This window comes from Meles meles, chromosome 17 (assembly GCF_922984935.1).
Source record: "Meles meles chromosome 17, mMelMel3.1 paternal haplotype, whole genome shotgun sequence".
Lineage (NCBI taxonomy): Eukaryota > Metazoa > Chordata > Mammalia > Carnivora > Mustelidae > Meles > Meles meles.
This window is the reverse complement of record NC_060082.1, coordinates 65,591,571-65,615,876: the sequence shown is the minus strand read 5'-3', so window position 1 is coordinate 65,615,876 and position 24,306 is coordinate 65,591,571. Positions and strand designations below refer to the sequence as shown.

The following is a 24,306-nucleotide window of genomic DNA, read 5'->3' as shown; positions in this document are numbered from 1 at the left end:
AAGGTTGCAAGCACGAAGATGGAACCTCCAGGGCGCTGCAGAGTTCAGCCTACAGCAAAAGAAGAGATTGCCAACTGGGGGAGGCTGAGCGATATAGACTTTACAAGGGCTTGAGTTAAGACAATAGGGGGTGGGGAGAAAATCAAGGAGAACTTCCAGATTTTTGCTTGGTTGGTGGTGCCATTCACTGTTATAAGAAAAAACAAACAAAGAAACAACCAAAATCAAGGAGGAAGAGACTGGGAAAGCAGTGTGTTCCATTTGGGACAGGATGAGTCTGGAGTTCTTATGATATATTGATATAAAAGTAGAAGTTTGGAGCTCAGAAGAGAGATTAGGACTGTAGGATCATGAGTGGCAACTATGAGCAGGAGTTGATGAAACACGCAGAAGGAGAAGATGGCTGATAAAAGTCCAAGGAGTGGCCAATGGAAGACACTGAAAGGAGGAGAGGGAGGAAGAGTGGGAGGGGATGGAGGGAGGGCGGTTAGCTGAGAAAGCATCAGGAGAGGAGAGGGGAGAGAGAGGTCAGCAATATCAAGTTTGCTGAAAGAACAAGGGAAGATAACTTCTGGGAGTGCCATTGCTTTTAGAAATAAGGTTGTTGGTGAGGGCAGCTTCAAGGGTGAAATAAGAGATTGGCCCAAATTTGAGTGGTGTAGGCCTGTGTTCGAAGTTAAGGAGACATGATATTAGAATCCTCTTTTAAGAAACTTGACTCTAGAGGGAGCAGTGAGGGGTGACAGTGAGTGGGAGGGGATGAGTGAAATGAGGATGGGGGGAGAGGGTGGTGGTCCTTTACTTGCTTGTCTCCCCCCTCCCCAGATGGAGAACTGGAACTCTCTCTAGGAACCACTTAAGAGGGGAAGTTGAAAATGTAGGAGAGAGTCTGGTTGCAACGAGGTCTCGGAGCAGGAGGGAAGGAAGGGGGTTCTCAGCACAAATGTATAACTGTTCCAGGATCTTTCTTTCAAATATGTCCGAGTGATGCTACATGTTATCTACGAGCATGCAGACTATTCTAAATGGGGCCTTAACTCTGTCTCTGTGCCTTTGTAGTGTTATCCTGTTTCTAAGTCTTTCCTTTTTTCTATTTCACCCTCAAAAGTTTAAGATCTGAGCCTTTCCTCTGCTCAGCAGGGAGTCTGCTTCCTCCTCTCTCTCTCTGCCTGCTTCTCTGCCTACCTGCGATCTCTGTCAAATAAATAAATAAGATCTTAAAAAAAAAAAAAAAGATCTGAGCCTTTCAGTTGTCCCTCTCACCCCAACTTCCTCCCTCACTCTAGCTTAACCTATGATCTCAACAAATATTTTTTTCTCAATGTAAACTGATGAATCTCTGTAAAAAGTAGAGAATAAAGTTTCTTGATGTATTCCTCTTGATGTGTTAGTGACATAAATTTCAAAAAGGGTAGGGATCCCTGGAGAGAGAATTTGATGTGTAAGGCAACTAACTTCTTTGGGAGGCGGTTCTTGAGAAAAAACTCAGGGTGGGATATCAGAATATCAAGCCATAGCCTCGATTCTGTCACTAGTGAACTTCCGTGACAGCGCACGCGTCCCTGAACCCTGCCTTTCTTTTTCTTCACTTCTAACAGGTGGGTACTAAGAGCCCTTGCACTCAGCTTCTTTCCAGCCAAGAGAACTGAAGTCCGTGGGCCGTGTGCATTGCTACTGCTTTGAGATGTATAGACTTCGACGCGTATAAGAGACAGCATTATTGTAGTCTTACCTGGCCAGAATGCAGAAATGCAAAAATACTTTTGTCCTTGATTTTGTAATTTTGATAGTTTAGCAATATGGTGTATTATGTTGTAGAAAACGCTTCGCATCCTTGATTTTCCATATAGGCCTGAAAAAAAAAAAGACAGCTCTGGGAGACAAGAGGTGAATTAAGTAGGCGGTGAGTAGCCAGGTAACATAGCAAAGGCCCTGTGGGTTACTTAGGTGAACAGTGCTGACTTTTTTTCTTCCTTAAGATTTTATTTATTTATTTGAGAAAAAGAGAGCACGAGCTGGGGCGGGGGGAGGGCAGAGGGAGAGTGAGAGAGACAAGCAGATTGCTGACTGAGTGTGGAGCCCCATGCGGGGCTCAATGCACCCCTGCTTCCAGCAACTCTTCTACATGGGGTTCTCCGACCTTGATGACACTACCAAGAAGGAACCAGACCGGAAGGCATGGTTAAGAGCATTCGCACTGGCGGCACGGACAAAATGGCTCCCAGTGTTCTGGGAGCAAAGGGGAAGACGGGCCCATTGTAAAACGCCTCCAAAGGACACAATGATAGCATTAAAAAAAGCTCACAATTTGTGCAGGGGTTTCAGGCCTCTTTAATATTCGCTATGGGCATCGCTACATTTTAGCCTAATACAATGATTGATGTTTTAAATGAAGACTTTATCGAGAGATGTTTAAATACTTGGTATACTGTATGTTAAGAATGCCAACAAGAAAATAATAACTATATATATATTTTTTAAAGATTTTATTTATTTATTTATTTATTTGACAGAGAGAGAGATCACAAGTAAGCAGAGAGGCAGGCAGAGAGAGAGAGGAGGAAGCAGGCTCCCCGCGGAGCAGAGAGCCCAATGCGGGGCCCGATCCCAGGACCCTGAGATCATGACCTGAACCGAAGGCAGTGGCTTAATCCACTGAGCCACCCAGGCGCCCCAATAATAGCTATATTTTATAGTTTCCCATTACAATAAAATTTTGGAAATTAAAGTGTTTAGCTGGAGCCTTTCCCAAGGGGTCTTTCACTCTGTTATTATTTATTTGGAGGATGCCCCGGAGATGATGGTTCTTACAGAAATTGCTGAGAGATGGAGCTGTGACATTGGACGGGATGGAAAACCTGGTGCTTGAAGAAGGGAATGTCAAGGAAGCTTCATGCTATCCGTTCAAGTTTGTATATCCATAGCACATTTCAAAACATTTTAAGTCTTTCTTGCCTTGTGGGATCATGAAAAGATTAATAAATAGACAGGATTTTTTAAAGATTAAAGCAACCCTATTCCAGACTGTCCTCTGACCTTGGAGAATACATTAATTTTTATCAGCTTTGGAGTAGCAAATATTCATCTTTTTTTAAATTCTGAGACATGGTATTCTTTCCATGTAATATCTTTAATTGAAATGGTAATCTAGAATAAAAATTCCTAAAAATCAAATATGAAAGGTCCAATATATTTCTTCTGCTACTTAAAAGATATGAGTATTTTAATTATCCTTTCAGAATTGCCAGGAAGCAAAATCAGACTATGGTAAATTGAAAGTAAAAATGCTCCTTATTGAATTGTGGTAGGCATGTTGACATTCAGGAAGGACAAACCTTGAAACCTTCTAAGATCCAAAATTCCTGATGTGAGAAATGTTTTTGTCTTTTAGAGGCAAGAGTCTGAAATCGGGACAATGGCTTAAAATCAAAGTAATGACCTGGAATGTTGTTGACTCTGTAGAAGTGTGTTCAGGAGTGATAATCTTTGTTGAAAAAGAGAAACTGTTTTTAAAAAAATTGATCAAAGCCTTAAATCTCTTATTATTTTTATCAGTGGTTGGGTCAGTGACAGGTTGTCATGTGTCTGTCAGGGACTGGGCACATAAGAATACTCTTACTGGTAAAAAACTACGTGTGTTCTTTTTCTGTGTGTGTTCTGAGTGAAAATTTTCTACAACAGTTACGTTAAGAAAACTTTTTTAAAGGGTTGAACTGGGGTGAAAATCGAGTAATACCGTAAAGAGAAGTTCTCACTGAGGCAAACAAGATGTATAGTGTGGCTAATTTTTCAGAAATGTCTTGTGAATATAGTTTGGTGTCACAGAATGGAGAGTAGCAAATACTTAAAACTTAAAACTCACTTTCTTGTTTATTTTTCCTTTGCATTTGGTGCTGTCTTTCTGAATATTATTTTTCTGGTGGTAACTTCTTTTTGTTAACTTTATGCTCCCAGATGGTTGCTGACAATAATACCACCTTGCTTTTTTTTTTTCTTTTTAAGATTTTATTTATTTATTTGGCAGAGACAGAGAGAGAGAGAGACAGTGAGAATAGGAATACAAGGAGTGGGAGTGGGAGGGGGAGAAGCAGGCTTCCCCTTGAGCAAGGAGAAGGAGCCTGAAGTGGGGCTCAATCTGGGACCATGACCTGAGCCGAAGGCAGACGCTTAATGAGTGAGCCACCCAGGCGCACTTTTTTTTTTTTTTTAAGATTTTGTTTATTTATTTGACACACAGAGAGAGAGAGAGATCACAAGCAGGCAGAGGAAGCAGGCAGAGGGAAAGGGGGAAGAAGACACAACCATGTTGGGGGAAGGCCAGCATACTATCACTACTTTACAAACGAAAGAACAGGTGAAAGGGGTTCAGTAACTTGTTTAAGGCCCAGAGCTAGTGTCAGGACCAAACTCTTTTTCCCTGTAACCCATTCTCTTTTCATTGCAGCACGTTGTGGATGTGGGAATTGATTGAAGAAGACATTTTGGCTGGAAGTTTTAATTCAGCTTGGAACTTGAGAATTAAACTTGTAGACCTGTAACTTACTGTTAGAAAAGGGAATTTAGGGGCTCCTGGGTGGCTCAGTCGTTAAGCCTCTGCCTTCGGCTCAGGTCATGAGGCAATGTACCCTGCTCAACGGGAAGCCTGTTCTCCCCTTCCCACTCCCCCTACTTGTGTTCCCTCTCTTGTTGTCTCTATCTGTCAAATAAATAAATCTTAAAAAAAAAAAGGGAATTTAAGTAATCAAGTTGAAAAGAGGTAATAGCTGGAAATTCTACATAGACCTTAAAAGTTTTTAAGTTTCTACTTTTGTTTTAAACGATGTTAAATGTTCTGTATGTTTTAAGAATTCTACTATGGGAAAAATAATCTCAGAGCTAGAATTCATTCTCTTCTAGACTGGAGTACATGTGTTTATTGTACATTTATTGTGACAGATTGGTGCTTGGTGGAAAATATTTTATTGACCAAGTTTAGAATCTTGTCAGAGACACAGACTTAGTTTTCTTTTTCTTAAGATTTTATTTATTTATTTGAGAGAAAGAGTGAGCACGAGCTGGGGTGGGTGGAAGGCAGAGGGAGAGAGAGACAAGCAGACTGCCAACTGAGTGTAGAGTCCCATGCGGGGCTCAGTACCAGGACCCCGAGACCATGACCTGAGCGGAAACTGAACTGAACCGACTAAGCCACCCAGGTGCCCCAGCATAGTCTTGATTTTTACTTAGAGGTGATGTGATGCCTTTTCATGCTCAGCCAAAAAGGTAATCCTTATACTGTTCTATAACAGATATATCTGTTGTATCGGTGGCACCTAGCTGTACTTTAAAGGACAGTTTGGTTTGTGATCTGTCAAAAATACGGGCTTCTATAATAATCCGCTGTAATACATGCAAAACATATGAGTGCCTACTGTGGCAACTATACCGCTTGCCTCTGATCTAATTGGAGAAAAAAAAGACTTACAATTTTTTAGATATTTAACAGGGCAACTTATCAAGAATTTACTGTAGCAAGATAGGAAAATACAACACTGTTTTTTGTCCTGCATCATTAAAGGAAGCATTTATTCTATTCTTGGGAATGGGAAACTCTCTACTCCATTCCTAAAGATGGAATCCTCCTTATTCCTAGGGAAGGTAAACACATTCTTAGGCTCCATGGTAGAAGCTTTTAGGACCATCCTATTTCTAAAGTCTTTGAGAGAACAACTAAACTCTAAAATTATTGAAAGAAGTACGGGTTGTCTTTAGAAAACAGGGATTTCTTCCAGAGAAAAAAGAGATTTCCAAGGGGTGGAAATCAGAGATCGTGACTTTTTTTTTGGGTAGTTGAAGCAGTGCCTTGGGGGTTCTGAAGTGGATGTGGTTATGTGGGTGCTAGGGAAGACTAAACACTGAGATGACCTTGACAAACACTGTGGGGGTCCCCGTGGCTAACTTGGTACAGAGGCTGGGGAGGGTGGCGGGGACGGTAAGCACTGGATGCTAAGTCAGCAGGGCCACGGGGTTTAGACAATGAGCATCTCCTATAGGGGTCACCATGGGCCACTGGCCAAAGCACTTGACTACCATTTTCTTCGTTGCATCACGTTTGGGGTCTCATACAAATCAAGGAGTGAAAGAAGAGCCCTTAAGCATGTCTGATATTAGATTTCTTACTGACATGAATGAATCTTGGCCTTGAAGTCTGAACTGATTTGAATTTGAGAAACAAAGAGATGTGACGTTTCTTGAAATCGAATATAGGGGACCAGTTCATAGCTTGTGTGCATACACGAATGTGTGCGTGAATGTGTGTGCATATATGAATTGTGCACACATGCGTGTGTGCATACATGAATGTGTGTGTACGTATGTGCTTCCCTTTCAAGCCTCTCTGGCCTTTATGCAGCCATCCTGAAATGTCCTCATCCTCATCTAACCACCTGGAAAATGCTTATTCATCATTCAAAATTCATGTCGAATATCACTTTTCCTTTTTGAATAAGCAGAGAGGAGGGAGTCTAAAAATAATTCTTGGCTTTCTCATTTGCAATATAGAGATAATGCTGGCCTTGCTTAAATCACAGACTGGTTGTGAGAGTCGAATGAAATGACTTCTATTAAAGAGACAGACGTTATTTAAGGTTGGGAGCGCCACGGTAGCCCTGAGCAGAGGAGTGTGGTATCCACTGAGGCAGGGTCCGTGGGGAGACCCGTTTTGATGGAGCCGAGGATTTATTTTTTATTTGTTGGTGTATGTGATAGGGATAAGAATAGCCATTTAATATTCACTTACTGTGAGCTGGATTTAGGAGAGGACGTCGAATAGGAAGGAGGACTTTAAAACGTAATGAAGTGATTATTAGGAAACAGGTTCTTCATGAGTGAGGGAGGTAATTTGAGTTGATTTTAACTTGAGATACACAAAATTAATCTTATTGAGAGTGAAGAGGCTGCACAGACAGGAAAATCAGCATGGGTGCAAGTAAAGTATGCAGGTGGAAACCATGAGTCTCAAGACTAAAAATATAATGGGGGGTTTTGGAAGTAGAGAGTTTTCAAATTTAGGAGATGACCCACCTCCGCAATTTGTAGATAGAGTGAGCTTTTAGTATGTGATGGCTGAACGAGGGATGGATGTGCTAGATGGTGAACTGAGGGAAAGGACTGTTCTAGATTGTTCTATATTTTCAAAATCCCTATAACACAGCTTTCAAAGATTTGCTGAAGGGATGAATGAAGTAGCTTGTTAACCATTGTTAAAGCTTTTTAGCTGTAGTTCAGTTGCCCTCTGTAAAAAAAAAAAACACCACACACACACACAAAACCATTTTTAATTCCTTCTTTAGGACACTTTCTTTTAAAATAACTTTTTTTTTTTTTCATTTCAAAGACTAACAGCCTCTCTTGCCGTGGAGAGCTGTTCTTGATGTCCCAGCATTCCACTGTTATGAAATGGTGAACCAGATTGTCAAGAAACTTCTGCACAGAATCTCATTGCTGATATTCTCTAATGTGAAGGGTGTGGCATGATTCTGAATCTTCCATTTTTTTTTATAAGAAGGTATAAATCTTTTACATTTTATATGTACCCAATTTATTTTGGAACTGAAGTCATTTTCATCAAAAATTCTTAACTTCCGGGAAGTGTTTAGCAGATGTGACTTTCTGGGCCTTCTGGATGTCTCTAACAAAATATGTTTCTAACAAAATAATTATAATTAAAGCAAGAAGAGGAGCTCGCATTTATTGAAGTCCTGCTATGTGCTCTATGTTATTTACTCTTTTCAATGACCCTTTAGAGTATATGATGTCATTTTTATTTTACAGACCCGGACTCTGAGCTTTAGAGAGTTAAAATGTAATAACGAAGGTACACACTCAGTGAGTGACAGAGCTAGAATTTGAACCCAAGTCTTTCTGGACACACACGAAAAAATGTCCTACAACTTTATGTTGCAAGGCAGAAGTCATTCCAGGCGGGCCCTACCTTTAAATATGCCCCCAAACTGACCTCCTTTCACCACTTCCATCACTATGATGCTGGTCCAGGTCTCCATGATGTTTTGTTTCTGTTAGTCTAATATGTCCTGTTTTCCCTGCCTCTTTTTTTTTTTTTTTAAGATTTTATTTATTTTAGAGAGAGAGGGTATGAGTTGGGAGAGGGGCACAGGGTGAGGGAGAGAATCTCAAGCAGATTCTATGCTGAGTGTGGAGCCTGATGAGGGATTTGATCTCAGGACCCCACGATCATGACCAAGAGTTGAATACTTAGCTGACTGAGCCACCCAGGTGCCCCTGTTTTCCCTGTTTCTGTCTTTGACCCCTACAGTTTATTTTTGATAGCTATAATGATCCTTTTATTTTTATTCATTTTTTATTGAAGTATAATTGACATACAATATTATATTAGGTTTCAAGTGTACGACATAGTAACTTGACCTTTGTATATATACATTGAAAAATGATTGTTTTACTAAGTCTAGTTATCATTAGTCATCAAAGATAATACAATATTATTGACTATATTTCCCATGCTGAATATTATTATATCTCTATGACTTGGTTATTTTATAAGTAGAAGTTTGTATTCCTTGATCCCCTTCACTCATTTTAACTTCCTTATCCCTCTCCCCTTCGGCAACCACTAATCTGTTCTCTACATCTATGAAATCTGGGTTTGGTTTTGTTTATTTTGTTTTTTAGATTACACATACAGTGTAAGCAAAATCATGTGGTATTTGATTTTCTCTGTCTGACGTACTCACTTAGCATAATAATCTCAAGGTCCAAACATGTTGTTGCAAATGGCAAGACTCATTCTTTTTTATAGCGGAATACTGTTTTATATCACACACACACACACACACACACACACACACACACACACACACACACTTTTATCCATTCATCCATCTGTGGATACCTTGGTCGTTTCCGTGTTAACAATACTGCAGTGATCATAGGGGTGCATAAACTTTTCTAATTAGTGTTTTAATTTTCTTTTCTTTTTTTTTTTAAGATTTTATTTATTTATTTGACAGAGAGAGAGATCACAAGTAGGCAGAGAGGCAAGCAGAGAGAGAGGAGGAAGCAGGCTCCCTGCGGAGCAGAGAGCCCGATGCGGGGCTCGATCCCAGGACCCTGAGATCATGACCCGAGCTGAAGGCAGCGGCTTAATCCACTGAGCCACCCAGGCGCCCCAGTGTTTTAATTTTCTTTGGGTAAATACCCCCAAGTGGAATTGGGGATCATATGGTAGTTCCACTTTCAATTTCTTGAAGAACCTCCATACTGTTTTCTATGTTACTGCACCAATTTACATTCCCACCAACAGTACACAAGTATTCCCTTTTCTCTGTATCCTTGCTAACACTTGTTATTGTCTTTTTGATAATTGCCATTCTGACAGGTACAAGGTGTTATCTCATTGTGGTCTTGATTTGCATTTCCCTGATGAATAGTGATGTTGAGCATCTTTTCATGTGTCTGTTGGCCATCTGGATGTCTTTTTTGGAAACGTGTCTATTGAGATCTTTTGCCCATTTTTATTTATTTATTTATTTTAAAGATTTTATTTACTTATTTGATAGAGAGAGAGATCACAAGTAGGCAGAGAGTAGGGCGGAAGCAGGCTCCCCGCTGAGCAGGGAGCTCGATGCGGGACTTGATCTCAGGACCCTGAGACCATGACCCCAGCCGAAGGCAGAGGCCCAACCTACTGAGCCACCCAGGTGCCCCCCTTTGCCCATTTTTAAAGTCAGATTTTTGTTTTTTAATTACTGAGGTGTATGAATTCTTTCTATACTTTGATATTAACCCCTTCTTGGATATATGATTTGCAGATGTGTTCTTCCATTCAATAGGTTGCCTTTTCACTTTGTTGGTGGTGTTAGTTCAATGCAGTCTCATTTGTTTATTTTTGCTTTCACTGCTCTTCCCTTTAGAGTCGGGTACGAGAGAAACATTGCCAAGTCCATTGTTAAGGAGCATACTTTCTAGGTTTCCTTCTAGGAGTTTTATGGTTTCAGGTCTTGCATTCAAGTGTTTAATCTGTTTTGTGTTAAATTTTTGCATATGATGTAAGAGTGGTCCAGTTTCATTCTTTTGCAGGTAGCTGTCCAGTTTTCCCAACACCGTTTATTGAAGAGACCGTCCTTTCTGCTTTGCATATTCTTGCCTCCTGTTTGTAAATTATTTGACCATATATGTGCAGGCTTATTTATCTCTGTTGATATTAGTATCTGTTTTTATGCTGATACCATACTGTTTTGATTACTACAGTTTTGTAGATAGTTTGAAATCTGGGATTGTGATACCTCCTTCTTTGTTTTTTCTCAAGATTGCTTTGGCTATTCAGGGTCTTTTTGTGATTCTGTACAAATTTTAGAATAATTTGTTCTAGTTCTGTGAAAAATGCCACTGGAATTTTGATAGGGATTGCATTGACTCTGTAGTTGCTTTGGGTAATATGGACATTTTATTATTTATTTATTTAAATAATTTTTTGGAAGATTTTATTTATTTATTTGACACAGAGAGAGAGAGACAGTGAGCGAGGGAACACAAGCAAGGGGAATGGGAGAAGGAGAAGCAGGCTTCCCGCCGAGCAGGGAACCCGATGTGGGGCTTGATCCCAGTACCCTGGGATCATGACCCAAGCCGAAGGCAGATGTCTAACAACTGAGCCACCCAGGTGCCAAATATGGACATTTTAACAGTGTTTATTCTTCTAATCCATGAGCACAAATACCTTTCGTTTATTTGTGTCTTCTTCAGTTTCTTTCATTAATGTCTTACAGTTTTTAGTTTACAGGGTTTTTTTTTTTTTAAAGATTTTATTTATTTATTTGACAGAGAGAGATCACAAGTAGGCAGAGAGGCAGGCCGGGGGGGTGGAAGGGAAGCAGGCTCCCTGCTGAGCATAGAGCCCAACGTGTGGCTCGATCCCAGGACCCTGAGATCATGACCTGAGCCGAAGGCAGAGGCTTAACCCCAGGTGCCCCAGTTTACAGGTTTTTTTTATATCCTAAATGTACTCCTGGGTATTTTATGCTTTTTGATGCAGTTGTAAATGGGATTTTATTGGTTTCTCTGTGATGTTTTGTTATTAGTGTATAGAAACACAGTAGATTTTTGTGTATTAATTTTGTATCCTGCAATTTTACCAAATTAATTTGTTCTGAAAGTTTTTTGATGGAATCTTTAGGGTTTTCTATAAATAGTATCATGTAACTTGCTAATAGTGATAGTTTCATGTTTTCCGTTCCAATTTGGATGTCTTTTTACCTTTTTCTTCCCTAATCATTGTGGCTAGGACTTCCAATACTGTGGTGAAGAGAAGTGGAGAGGGTAGGGATTCTTTTCTGACTCCGGATCATAGAGGAAAAGCTTTTAGCTTTTTACTGTTGAGTATGATATTAGCTATGGGTTTGCCATGTATGGCCTTTATTATCATGAAGCCTGTTTCCTTCTGAATGTAAGTCAGAGCAGTAGCTCACCATTTCACAGAGAAAAAAGCCCGAGTCCTTACAATGACCCTTATTCTCCCTCTGACCTAATCTTTGATTTCTTCCCTTTGTTCATTTCTTTCTAGCATGCCAGGCACATATCTTCCAGGATTGCTAATTCACTCAGCCCTCCAAGTCATTGCTCAATCTCATTTTCTCATTGAGGCTTACACTAATCCACTATTTAAAAAACTGCAACCCCAATAGGTCTTAAAATACAGTAATCTAGGATTTTCAAGTCTTGATAAAACTCTTTAAAACTCTAAAATTCTCTGTTTCTAGACAACAGTTTTTTTGTGTTGAAATGTAGAATTGGAATATATCTAAAATACCATAAACAAATACAGTCTTAACGTGGACTAGAAAAGACTCGTCTAGTGTTTTTCAAACATTGCCTAATCTCATTGTAAGAGATACAATTTACATTGTGACCCACTGCACATTTATAAAACTGAAACAGAAATTTTATGAAATATTTTGCATTTCTGTATGTGATATGCTCATATTTTCTTTCTTTAATATAAATTTTCAATTTGAAATGTATTTTTTTAAAGATCTTATTTAATGGGCACAAAGAGAGAGAGAGCACAAATAGGCAGAGAGGGAGAAGCAGGCTCCATGCTGAGCAAGGAGCCTGGTGTGGGGCTTGATCCTAGGACCCTGGGATCATGACCTGAGCCGAAGGCAGACGCTTAATTGACTGAGCCACCCAGGCACCCCAATATGCTCGTATTTTCTATTGAATTCTGTTCCTTTCCATTATAAAAACTACATTAGTCATGACCTACAAACTGATTTCATGACTACTTATTGGTCATATTCCATAGTTTAAAAAATACTGGTCTGTTGTATCTTCGATTTCGTTGGCTCAGTAGATAAGATATGAATCTTGTGTGTTAACTTCATGGAAAATATAAAGTGTGGACAATGACAAATGAAATTTCACTCTACTTTTGAATACTGACATTTGACTATTAGTGAATATTTATAATATTCATGATTGTTCCGATTTGCAAAGGTAATAGAGATTTATTCTTATGAATACGTAATTAGTTTAAAGTGCTTCTCTTTTGTTAATGTTGTGTGTTAATGTTAGAACTCACGTTAGAAATGTTGCTTTTCATCCAGTGAATCAAGAGATTTCTGTCTTTAATTCTTTCACTCCCAAATCTTAGTATTTTCTTTTTTTAAAAAGATTTTAGATTGGTGAGAGGGAGAGTTAAAGGGAGAGGGAGAGAGAGTCTTAAGCAGACTCCATGCTGAGCACAGAGCCTGATTCAGGGCTTGATCTCACTACCCCGAGGTCACAACCTGAACGGAAACCAGGAGTTGGACTCTTAAATGACTGTGCCACCCATGCACCCCCTAATACAATCTTTGTTAGAAGTAAGCAACCCATTCCAAGCCGTCTTTTATCATTGTTCTCTCACATGCCGTGCTGTAGCCATATTAAATTATTAACCCGGTTTCATCCTGTCTTCCTGGCCTTGTGCCTTCATGCCCTCTTGCTTTACTGCCTGCCTCTGTTTTTCTTATTCTCTCTAACATTTTTGAATACCTGCTATATACCATGCATGGTAGTGAAGACTGTATAAGACATAGTTCTAGCACTCATGGGACTGAAACTGGATACTAACATTCCCAGTTACGAAAGTGAAAACAAGAAACCTTAGATTGCTTAGAATGCCAGTAGTGGGATTAGATTCTCTGTATCTTGATTTACTTCTAGTATTCAGAGACTAATAGAATTCTGGAAGTGGCAGAGGCATTGGAAGACATTAGTTTGGTTCTCAAATTTTAATGATGTAGAAACTGAGTCTCGTAGAATTAATGGCCTGTTGAGGTCACAGCTAGAACCTAAGTTGGTATCTTGACCCGTGTCATTCTGTACCATCTCCTTTCTCTTTACTGTAGTACTGCCTGCCCAGATCCCACATTGTCATATACTTTTATATCTGATTTGTGCTGTTAAAGACCTCTTTTCACAATGCATACACTGAACTATAGGCGTTAGCATTATTGGCTTTTTTATTGAAATTATAATTGGAACAATTAGGGATGCGTCAGTGGAAAGGCAATGAAAGAAGGCCATTAAGTACTAATAAATGCCTCTCCTCATGGGGATGGAGATCTTTTCTTTTCTAAGCATTTGAGCTCTTTTCACTGGTGCTTTTAAGTGGCTAGAAATAACACTTACCACACGCTTGTGGAATATTCTAGATGCCAGGGGGTTCATTTCATTCTGTGTTTGAATTGAGCACACTGTGGTTGGAATGTGTGTTGATTCTTTTGTTAGTTTAAGCTTTCATTCCATGTTTTGTATTAACCTTTCTCAGGGAAGACAGTAGAACAATACTGAGAGCTCTTAGAGAATGAAGCTTTTTGATAGCTGATGACTTTCTAGGAAGCAGAAGAAAAAGTTAAAATTATAGGTGTTTATTTTGATACATTTTCCTTTTCACATCACTCAAAACTTGTGGTACAGTATGAAAAACTCGATCTAGCTTACCCTAAAGTCACATGCTTATGGCTAGCAAAAGGTAATCACTTCTTATTGCTATGGAGATATATGACATTCTGGAACAACTTTGTATAATGAATTATCAGTAAATTTCAGGATAACTTATGACTGTTTCCTCTAAAAATTGTGGTAATGGTGATGATGATGATGATGATGATGATGGCAGCTAAAATTTTTTGACCAGTTACTGTGTGCTAAGTATGTTCTTCAATTTTCTTGTCTACAATTTCAGAATGCAAAATGATCTGAAAATTAAATACTATTTTTGTAACTCATTTTGCAAAAACTTATATTGACCAAAACTCATTTACTGTCAAACTTGACCTGAATGATGTGAGGCTATTCATAGTATGTTTTTATCTCAATTTCTGTGAATATTCGTTTGTTTTGCTACAGAAATAGTATGTTTGATTCCATATGCTACTTCAGATTCCATTACACAGTTTAAGTTTCAGACAAAGATTTTTTAAAAAAGATTTATTTATTTATCTGAGAGAGAGTGAGGGCACATGTAAGAAGCAGAGGAAGAAGGAGACACCCCAGTGAGGGGGAAGACTAATGTGGGACTCGATCCCAGGACCCTGGGATCATGACCTGAGCCAAAAGCAGACTAGACCTACTGAGCCACCCAGACGACCCAAGTTTCAGATATTATTTTACCTTCCTCAAGCCTGAAGATCATTGGCGTTGCATATCACAATGCCACCGGAAGATCAAGGATTGAATTATTCCTGTTATTCCACCCCCAACGTGCTACAATTTATAAATGGGTAACTGAGCCAAAAAGTAGTAGATCCTGAATTCAAACCTAGACAATTCAGTGCAAGAATTTGTGCTTTTAACCACCATGCTCACTGAAAAAGAAGTTTTTAACAGCACTTCACAGCTATTAATATTTTATACTTAGTTAATAAAATTCTAGTAAAGATGAAAAAATTCAGATTTGAATATTCTATTAATATATCTGGGTCTGTTTCCCGTGTTAGATATTATCTTAAACTCTCATAGACATGATTTATTAATAGTTCCTGCTACTCTTGATTTTTATTTATTTGAGGAGAGAGAGGAAGCACGCATGCACGCACATGAGTTGGGGGGGCAGAGAGAGAGGGAGAAAGAATCTCAAGCAGACTTGACACTGAGCGCAGAGCCAGCTGTGGGCCTTGAGGCGGGCCTCAACTTGGGGCTCAATGTGGGGCTCAGTCTTAAGACCCTGAGATCATGACCTGAGCTGAAATCTAGAGTTGGCCACTTAACTGACTGAGCCACCCAAGTGCTGCGGTGCCCCCTCCCCGTCTTGATTGTTTTATTTTCAACCTAATGGTCTGTCCTCCTTTGGACTTCTTAAATTTCCAGAAGCTTCTGTGCTTGTTTGTAAAGCATGTTATTCGGTCTCAGAAAAAAGAGTAAACATTGCTGCTGAGGCAGGTGTGCTTTGAGATGCTATCTACTCTAAGTGAAGAAGGGAGCCACCACTCATTGTAGCACAACAGACAGCTTGGACTAGAAATAAAATTGTAACCTTAGTCACACACACACTAAGTTTACTGATGTTGGTGGACGTGTAATTTATGTATTACTCTTGACATATACAACTGGATAGCATAGTCTAATTGCTGTAGTCAGAGAGGTGTATGTAGAGAAAGTAATTCTTATGTTTACTCATTAGTATGCCTTCTTTGGTCAGCTGAATCTATTAAATAATAACCAAAATGTATTGAACTCTGTTAGGTGTTCCCACTGGCTACTTTTAATACATTTTAGGAGTTGGAGCTAATAAACGTGTTTTTCCTGGGGCACCTGGGTGGCTTGGTGGGTTAAGCCTCTGCCTTCGGCTCAGGTCAAGATCTCAGGGTCCTGGGATCGAGCCCCGCGTTGGACTCTGCTCAGCAAGGAGCCTGCTTCTCCCTCTCTCTGCCTACTTCTCTGCCTACTTGTGATCTCTCTCTCTCTGTCAAATAAATAAATACAATCTTAAAAAAAAAAAGTTAAAAAAAAATTAACGTGTTTTTCCTAAACTTTCACTGGGAATGTAGAGTCAAGGGTGACTTTTAAGATAAGAAATGGCTAGGTGTTTATAATGCGTGTGTTAAAATATATATGTATATATTTATATATCTATATACCTATTTATCATCTATTAGATATTGAGTACTTTTCTTTCTTCCTTTTTCTCTTGATCTTTAAAATTTCCAGTCAATGGTACAGGGTCACAGAAAAAAAAATCAATTAAATCAACAAACAACAACAACAACAAAAAACAAACATTTTCAGGTAAGAAAATAAAAGAATAGTCCACATACATTATACCTACATCTTTAATTATGAATGTTTGCATATTTTCTAATTAACACTTAAAGTTTGTATTTCCAGTAAATTCACAGTTTTAATTCCTATACTGCTGACTTTATTTGCTCACCAAGTCCCTGTTGAGCCCCTTCTTTGTGCCAGGTGCTGTGCCAAATACTGGCCTTTTAGAAATGAGGTCCCTGTCCTAAGTGAGCTTCTCTAGGGGAGGAGACGTGACTGAGGTTCACGGTACCTTGGAATAAAGAGAAAAACGTTTAAATGTACTGGCATTTCAAGAAATGCATTCCATAGGAGACTGTGCCAACATTCTGTCTTTAAAATGAAATCGGTAAAGAAAGGAGATGCCTTGGCGAGGGGCTTCCATGGTAGAATACTCAACACGGAGGCATGAAATTAGTGTGAAGTCACTTGGGGACCAGATGTTCTGGCAGTAAAAGGTTTGCCTGGAGGATAATGGATGAGGCTTCTAGAGTATTAGGGAGGAGTTAGCTCCAAGGATCTACTTAAATCCCTTTTTAATAATTAGAAAATCAGATTCTCATTCTTTTTAGATAAACTGTGTAGCTATGGCTCTCCGTTCTGTTTAGTGGAGAAACAGACCTATACTTTTTGGCTTCCAATTAAATACCTATTTTTTCTTCCAACATCTTAGGAAAAGTGGAAACAGGTGTGCATAATATTGACTGTGGAAACTTACTTCTACTCTTATCCACACTCTTTTCTTCTAGCCCTCTGCAAGAACTGTCAATAAACAGGACCAGGGACAGGGATTGGGTCATATTTCTCCAAGCCAGGTCTTCAGGGGACAATTGAATTGCCACCTACATCAGCCCTGACCCTTGTCATTGGAGAAGTGTTCTCTTGTTTCTGTCTAGTTTCTTCTCATGGAGTGTGGTCTTCCATGCCCAGGCCTTTCCTACCCATCGCAGTGTTCAAGTACGAAGGTCTGAGATTGATGTGTGGGCTTTATGGAAAAGGGGTGCAGGAGGCCTTTCAGCCTTGTTGGTACTAGGCCTCAAGCCTTCCTCATATCTAGGCTGAATGAAGCTTCCAAAAGGTCCAACATCATGCTTCTAGGATTCAGAAGGAAATGTATAAGAGTTTGAGGCAAAAGCTGTCTGACCTTTACTTCTCTACACGTATCTATCTAGAAACCCGTAGGCAAGAACGGCTGACAGGACGGAGGTTTGGCGTTCTGGCTTCTCTTACTCTTCTTTGATCCGTAGCACGTGTTCTCAGTGGGCGTGAGATTGCTCCCAAGGGGGCAGAAATTACTTCCTGGGGAACAAATCTTATTCTCATGTATAAAGCATGGATGTGTATACAGTATATCTGTGGTATTACATTTAATGGAGAAAAATGTATAACAAGGCCCTTGGGGAGGCAATAAAAAAAAAGAGGTTGAGAAACACTGTTCCAAAGTGTAGAGTGTGTGTTTCTCTCTTACTCTTTCTTGGGCATCTCGTACCAGGATGGGTGTAATACTGTTTGGGTATAATAATGGGTATCATAATGTCATCACTATACTAGACTGTTTTTTTCTTCTTCTCTGCTATGTTTAGTCTGTAGCTTTTATCTTCTAGTTTTCCTTGTTTCTGTAGCTCTGCTCTCATGTATAATTGACAGGGAGAAAAAAGAAGAGGGAAGGGCAAAAGGTATACATCAGCTAAGTCAGACCTTTTTAAAGGAATTATTTCTTTTTTGTTAAAGATCTATTTATTTATTTTAGAGAGAGAGAGAGAGAGAGTGAGGGAGTGTACATCAGTGGGGGAGGAGCAGAGGGAGAAAATCTCCAGGCAGACTCCCCACCGAGTATGGAGCCAGACTCAGGGCCCCATCCCACAGCCCGTGGAATCATGTCCTGAGCCGAAGCCAAGAGTCAGACACTTAACTAACTGGATGACCTGGGCACCCCTTAAGGTTGATGTTACTTAACAAGCTTTAATTACATTTTACTGACTAAAACTTAGTTATGTGTATACCCCATTTGCAAACGAGACTAGAAAATATAGATTTATTTGTCTGTTTATTTACCTATTAAAATTGGGTCCATTGCCTTTCTCAACCAAATTGGAATTCTGTTAATAAGAATTAAGGGGAAATGGATATTCAGGCAACTGGCAGTCTCTTTAGTTGTCCCTTTTGTCATCCATTGGGGGGGCAGCGACCCCGGGCAAGGCACAGTCTGTGCTTGGGAATACAGCGAGAGCCATATACCTTTTCTTTATGTTGGGACTCATTAACCTGGTGCTTTAAACTTTTGAACAAATTGGCTTTCTGAATAAACAAATAAAATGGTTTAAATATGAAGGCATTAAATTCTGGAGGGTTTCCTGGTGGGGAGAACACATTGTATTTGCAAACTAGAGCTGGCTTCTTCATTCAGTTTACAGATCTCGGACTCAGAAATTTTGTATTTTGAATGTTGTGGAGAAACCCTTATTTATTGATTGATTAGATTTAATGAAAACATTTTCCTTAGAAATTTTGAGCTTTGGGAATGAAAGGTTAATTTGACTGGAAATTTCTTAGATGTTAGTAAAAAAATAAAAACATTGTGTTTCCTGTAAATGGATTCAAAACTATGTTTTTCAAACAAAATGATGGTGGTATTTATTGTATACCTGAAATTACAGAGTAACTGATAGCAGAAATATGTGATTTTTTACAAATCCGTAAATGCCTATATTCTTACTGTGCCAAGAATTTAGGGAGTAAAAGAAAACTTCATTGGAAAATTTCCAATTAAATCTGTGGATTTTGGCATAATTATTTCTTTCAACAGTTGAAGTGACATTGTCATGGTTGGCAAGGCTCTGGGATTAGGCACGGAAGCACAAAGCCATTTTCACAGCACCATTGTGTTTAGAATGTGGAGTATATGACCTCAGTGCTTCTTGGGGCAGGACCTGGGTAGTATTTGGCAAGGATCTGTCTGTTTGTTTCTTTCTCTTTCTGTGTCTCACCTTTCCTTCTTTACCTCTCTTCCTTTCTCTCTCTCTCTCTTTAGTTGGGTTATCATTTTAAAGGACTATGAGATAGTAATCATACAAGGATTATTTTGGAGCACATAAAGTTATACTTTAAAGATAATTTTTTAGAAGGGGACTTTCTGTTTTTAAGGAATAATTTAAAAAAATATTTTGGCTCTGGGATTTTTGAAAAAATAGTTTCCTTCAAATTCTATTCTGTGTCTTTAGATACTTGATAATATTTGCCGACCTGATATTTTGTATTTTTTTTACTTTGGTATATACTGTTGGATCTTAAACATTCATAATAAAATGTAAACTTAAATGACCTCAACAAATTCCTGGTAAATTGAAAGTCATCTTAGCTGTTTTTTCAGTACATATAAAATCCCACTTAGCTATGTGCCAGTTGGGGAGTTAAATAGGACAATGTATTCCCTCCGTGATATGAATATATGTTATCGGAAATCTTCCTGACAGAGTAGGTAGAAAGTATTAGAAATATTAATACTTGGGCACTAAAGAAGGCACTAGGAGGAACACAGGGCTGAGGGAGCCGACAGGTAATTAGACCAGTGTAACAAGTGTGTGTTGAGAGCTTATACGTGCCATAGGGGCACGTATGGGGGATTTCAAGGAGGGCTTCTCAGAGAAGATGCGTAGAGGTGAGTGGTGAAGATCAAGTAGAAGTTGGCTAGAGGAGGAAGTGGGGAGGGCATCCCAAGAGGGTAACTGTAATGTGCCAAGACATTGAGCCTAAGAGTGCACGTGCACGCAGAACCTTCCACAGAGGACAGGACATTTTATCTGCTTTGTTTATGGTTTGGATTTCATGCTAAAGACGTGCTAAAGTCATTGAATGATTTAGAGTCTGGAAATGATTTAGTGTCTGGAAGTATTGTGATGGGACTTACATCATTGTTGAGGTTGGATTAAAGTATGCTCAATTTGGATCCAGGGAAATTAATTGGGAGATTATTATTGTGGTCTACATGAGCGTTGGTGGTACCTGCAGTGGTGACTGAAATAGAGAAGAGGACTTTTTGCATTTAAGAGATATAAGAAGGTGGAATCAGCAGGACTTGGTGACCAATTGTGAGAATGAAGACAGAGGAAAATGGAGGGTGGATGATTCCCATGTACTTGGTTTGGTTGATGCGTATGGATGCGGATGATGTGTATCATGACTGGGAATGAAGAGGAAAAACGTGGGTAGATGATCTTGAGTTCCAACTGTAGAGTTCCAGTATGAGACTTTTAGGTGGAGATGACTAAGAAACTAGTGTGACTTTGGGAATCCCTGTGACTTATAATGTTTGGCTTACTTCTTTGGGGACTACTCAGCCTTTCAGTTAGTTCTGTTTCTTTCAGTATCCATTGAATATTGGTATTTTCTGGAGTCCTTGTTTATCGCTCTTCTCCACTCCATTCCTACTTGTCTGTTCTTTTGGATTTAGCTACCCGGTCCATGAATGTCTGTCAAATTTTTATCTCCAGACGGGAGTTGTACCTTGAGTTCCAGTTGCTCATCTGACTGTACACTTGTCTCTGGGTTGGATGTTCTCCAGGTAGCTATCAGTATATCCAGTTTGTTCCCTTATCTTCTTCCCCATTTCCTTTACACTGTAGCATAGTCTAATGGCCACATTAGCACAGAAACTAGATTTAGGCTCTCTAGGTTTGAATCCTAGATCTGTCAGTAGCTTTGTGACTCTGAGAAAATTATGTGACCTTTCTGTGTCTCAGCTTCCTCATCCATGAAGTGAGCATAACAGAAGCACCTACCCGAGGATCAAATGAGACTGGTGCCCGCACACGACAAACACTGTGTGAAGAGCCGCTGTGACGGGGTCTTCCTGCATCGCCTGTTCCGGTTGATGGTACCACTGTTCAACCAGCTGACCCATGCCGAGCTGCGAGGGTTATCCTGACTCCTCCATCTCACTCCATGCCACATCAGAAAGATAATTTTGCCCCATCAGTTGTCCACTCTCTGATATCTTCTCTCCATCTCTGCCTTTACTCTTCTGAACTTAACCTTTATTATCTTCTTCAGTGACCCAGACTGGCCAGTCACTAGTCTCCCTTTCTTTTGTCTTTCTTTTTTTCAACGTTATCTATACAGTCCCTCAGTGATTTTTCTGAAATGCAAATCGGATCACTTAAAACTCTTTGGTGGCTTTCTGTTCTTATAGGAAGAAAAAAAAATACAAGTGAAGGCCTCTGAGGTCTGGTCCTGCCTTTTTCTTCAGACTCGTTTCCACCCCATTCTGACCTTTCTTTAACATTTACGGTGCGTCTGCATTCTCTGTTACTTTGGTCTTCCATGTCTTTGTACACCCTGATCCCTTTCGGAGGGCCTTCTACCTCTTTGTCTCTCTGAAATAGTTTCTGGCTGTTTCCCCAAGCAGAATAGGTCTGATCTACATCAATGTTTCACCTTGTGTGGAGCTTAATCATACGACAGTCATGCTTGTCGTTTGCATGCCCATCTCTTCTAAAACTGAGCTTATCTTTGAATGAATCATTTATCTCAATTAACTTCTTGGTGAGTGTAAGTTATGCCTCTTGTCTTTGGTCAAGGGCAGATGTTAAACATTTGTTTACTGAACAGATCTTCTAGTTAATGATCATTTACATCTGTCTTAAAGAAAAATATATCTATATTTACTTTATGTGTTGCTAAGAGAAACATTTCTTTTAACTTGGTTGATATAGCAAATATGCTCTCCTTTTTTTTTTTTTTTTTTAGGTTTCCAAAGGTCAGTCATTTCCTAGTGGACCAATAATAATATTTCTTGTTACCGCAGTTTCTAGAAGAGCCAGTAAGAAATATTATCAAGATGGTTCTTAGACCATCGTGTGGGAATTGTTCTCTACTTTTTGTGCAGGAGTTGGAAAACCATGAAAGAGCATTGACTTATTGCCTGAAGACCAGCTGTTAAGACTGTTCAGATTAATGTTTTATTGAGGTGGGTCCAGAGGGAAGAAAAACATTTGAGTTGTCGCTGCTCTGTGGCATTGAGTGGGAAGTACTCCTCCGGCCTTACAGTCTGTACAGTCCAACCATAAACACATCAATAAGACACTCAGGCAGTAGAACACAGTTAATTAGATGATGCTGAGTCTTCAGATCACTCTTTTTGGTTTTTACCTTGAAGGTTCATACAAATGAGAAAAAAATGGAGAAAAATGGCGTGCAGATTTTGTATTTTTATATACATGATCATAAACAGAAATGTGTGGTTTATCCACAGTAATACTAAAGGCACAGTCATTTCTTTATGCATTAATTTAGCGAAGGATTTTCCCATAAGGTGTACCTATGGGAGAACCAACCACCTATTGCGTAGAAAAGAATAAAATTCTAATGGCTGGTTGCATACAATGGCTAATGAATTTTTCATGCTTATTTGTATCAGGGCCTTGGCTCCCTGTTGGAGGCACAGATAAGGAACTGAGCTTTCCAAACCAGTGTGTCTGGGCAACACCAAGGGATTCAGGTGGGGTCTGTGGCTCCTCATCTTTAAATTCCATTCACGAGGGACGCCTGGGTGGCTCAGTCGGTAAGCATCTGCCTTTGGCTTGGGTCACGATCCCAGGGTCTTGGGATCGAGTCCAGCATCAGCTCCCTGCTCAACGGGAAGCCTGCTTCTCCTTCTCCCACTCCCCCTGCTTGTGTTCTCTCTCACTGTGTCTCTCTCTGCCTAATAAATAAAATCTTTAAAAAAAAAAATTCCGTTCATGAATGTTAAAATATTGTGTGTAGAGGCTTTTTATTTTCACTTTTTTGAAATGAGAGAATACTGCAGTGTTACAGAAAACGTGCTGTGGTTATGTGATAGCAATAGTAATAGTACTACTTTTTTCCATGGTGTTGGGTTTTTAAAAAGTTGCCATACATTGCATTTCATTTGATCCATAAGGCAGTCTCAGCTTAGTAGTAAAAGAAACCAAGATTTAGAGAGAATTTTTTCCATTCAGTGGTGGGGCTGAGGCTCGAAGCAAAGCTCTCTGGGTTTCATCTGAGGGCTCACCCCTTAGCTTGCACAGCGGCAGTGTGCCGGGCACATGGGCATAAGGTTTTCGTGCTGCTGGACCATCAGAACGACTTGAGTCTTCAGGAAGCCAGGTTAGTCACTGATTCTTCAGAATAGAGAAACTCCTCTCTAGTGCTTTGTTGCGCATAGGTACTCCTATGAAGTCAGGAGAGGCTTCCAAACAGCAGGATTTGGTTACCAAATCTTTTGACTTCTGGTGAGAATATATGTGTTGGAAGTAGGACTGGCAAGAGCAGCAAAGGGGGCCAGGAAGGGTGAGTTAGTAAGAAGGGGGTTAGGTACCTGAGTCCATTTATTACTTTCAATGCCAAGGTGTTTGCTTAATAAAAAAGTAGAGGAAGAGGTTAGATGTATCTGTGGGCTTACTTTTCAGCCGAAGGCATGATAATTATTTGTTATTTAAAATGTTTGATACATTATGTTTTGCTTTAATAATGTTCAAAGGGATGATGACGAAATCTACATTATAAATATATAGTCAAAAACATGAGCTGAAACAGATCCCAGCATGAAGGTATTAAGGAACGAATCTTCCTTTCTTCCTTCTTCCTTTCCCCCTTCTTCTTTACCTTTTTAAAAAATTTTTAAGAAAGTATTTTATCGATTTCATTAAATGGCATTATTCAGGCATTTAAAATACAAATACTTCTCTTTGGCATCTATCTATACATCCTAAAATCTCATTCAGAGTTCTCACAGCTCCAACAGATTCCCTCCCACTGTTTGCTGTGGAGTTTGGTTTTTTCTTTCCCTTTCTCCATATTGATTCTCAAGTGAACTTCTTTTTGGTTTTAGGCATAGAGTAGATGCTCTCCTGTTCTAAGATTTAAGTCATTATTGAAACCGTTAAAACTAGCACATACTCTAATATAGTTCCTGGAGAATATTAAGAATATTTAATTATATGGATTTAGATGTTTTCAGAGGAGAGTATGTGTCTGTTTTCTGAACTC

General features: G+C 39.4%; 1 protein-coding gene and 1 pseudogene across 6 annotated transcripts in view; one reads left to right on the top strand and one right to left on the bottom strand.

The window, feature by feature from the left end:
* LOC123928206 overlaps positions 1 to 21,199 on the bottom strand; it is a 38,580-nt pseudogene extending 17,381 nt beyond the window's left edge.
* DNM3 (dynamin 3) overlaps positions 1 to 24,306 on the top strand; it is a 535,138-nt gene that overhangs the window by 60,289 nt on the left and 450,543 nt on the right. The window lies entirely within an intron of this gene.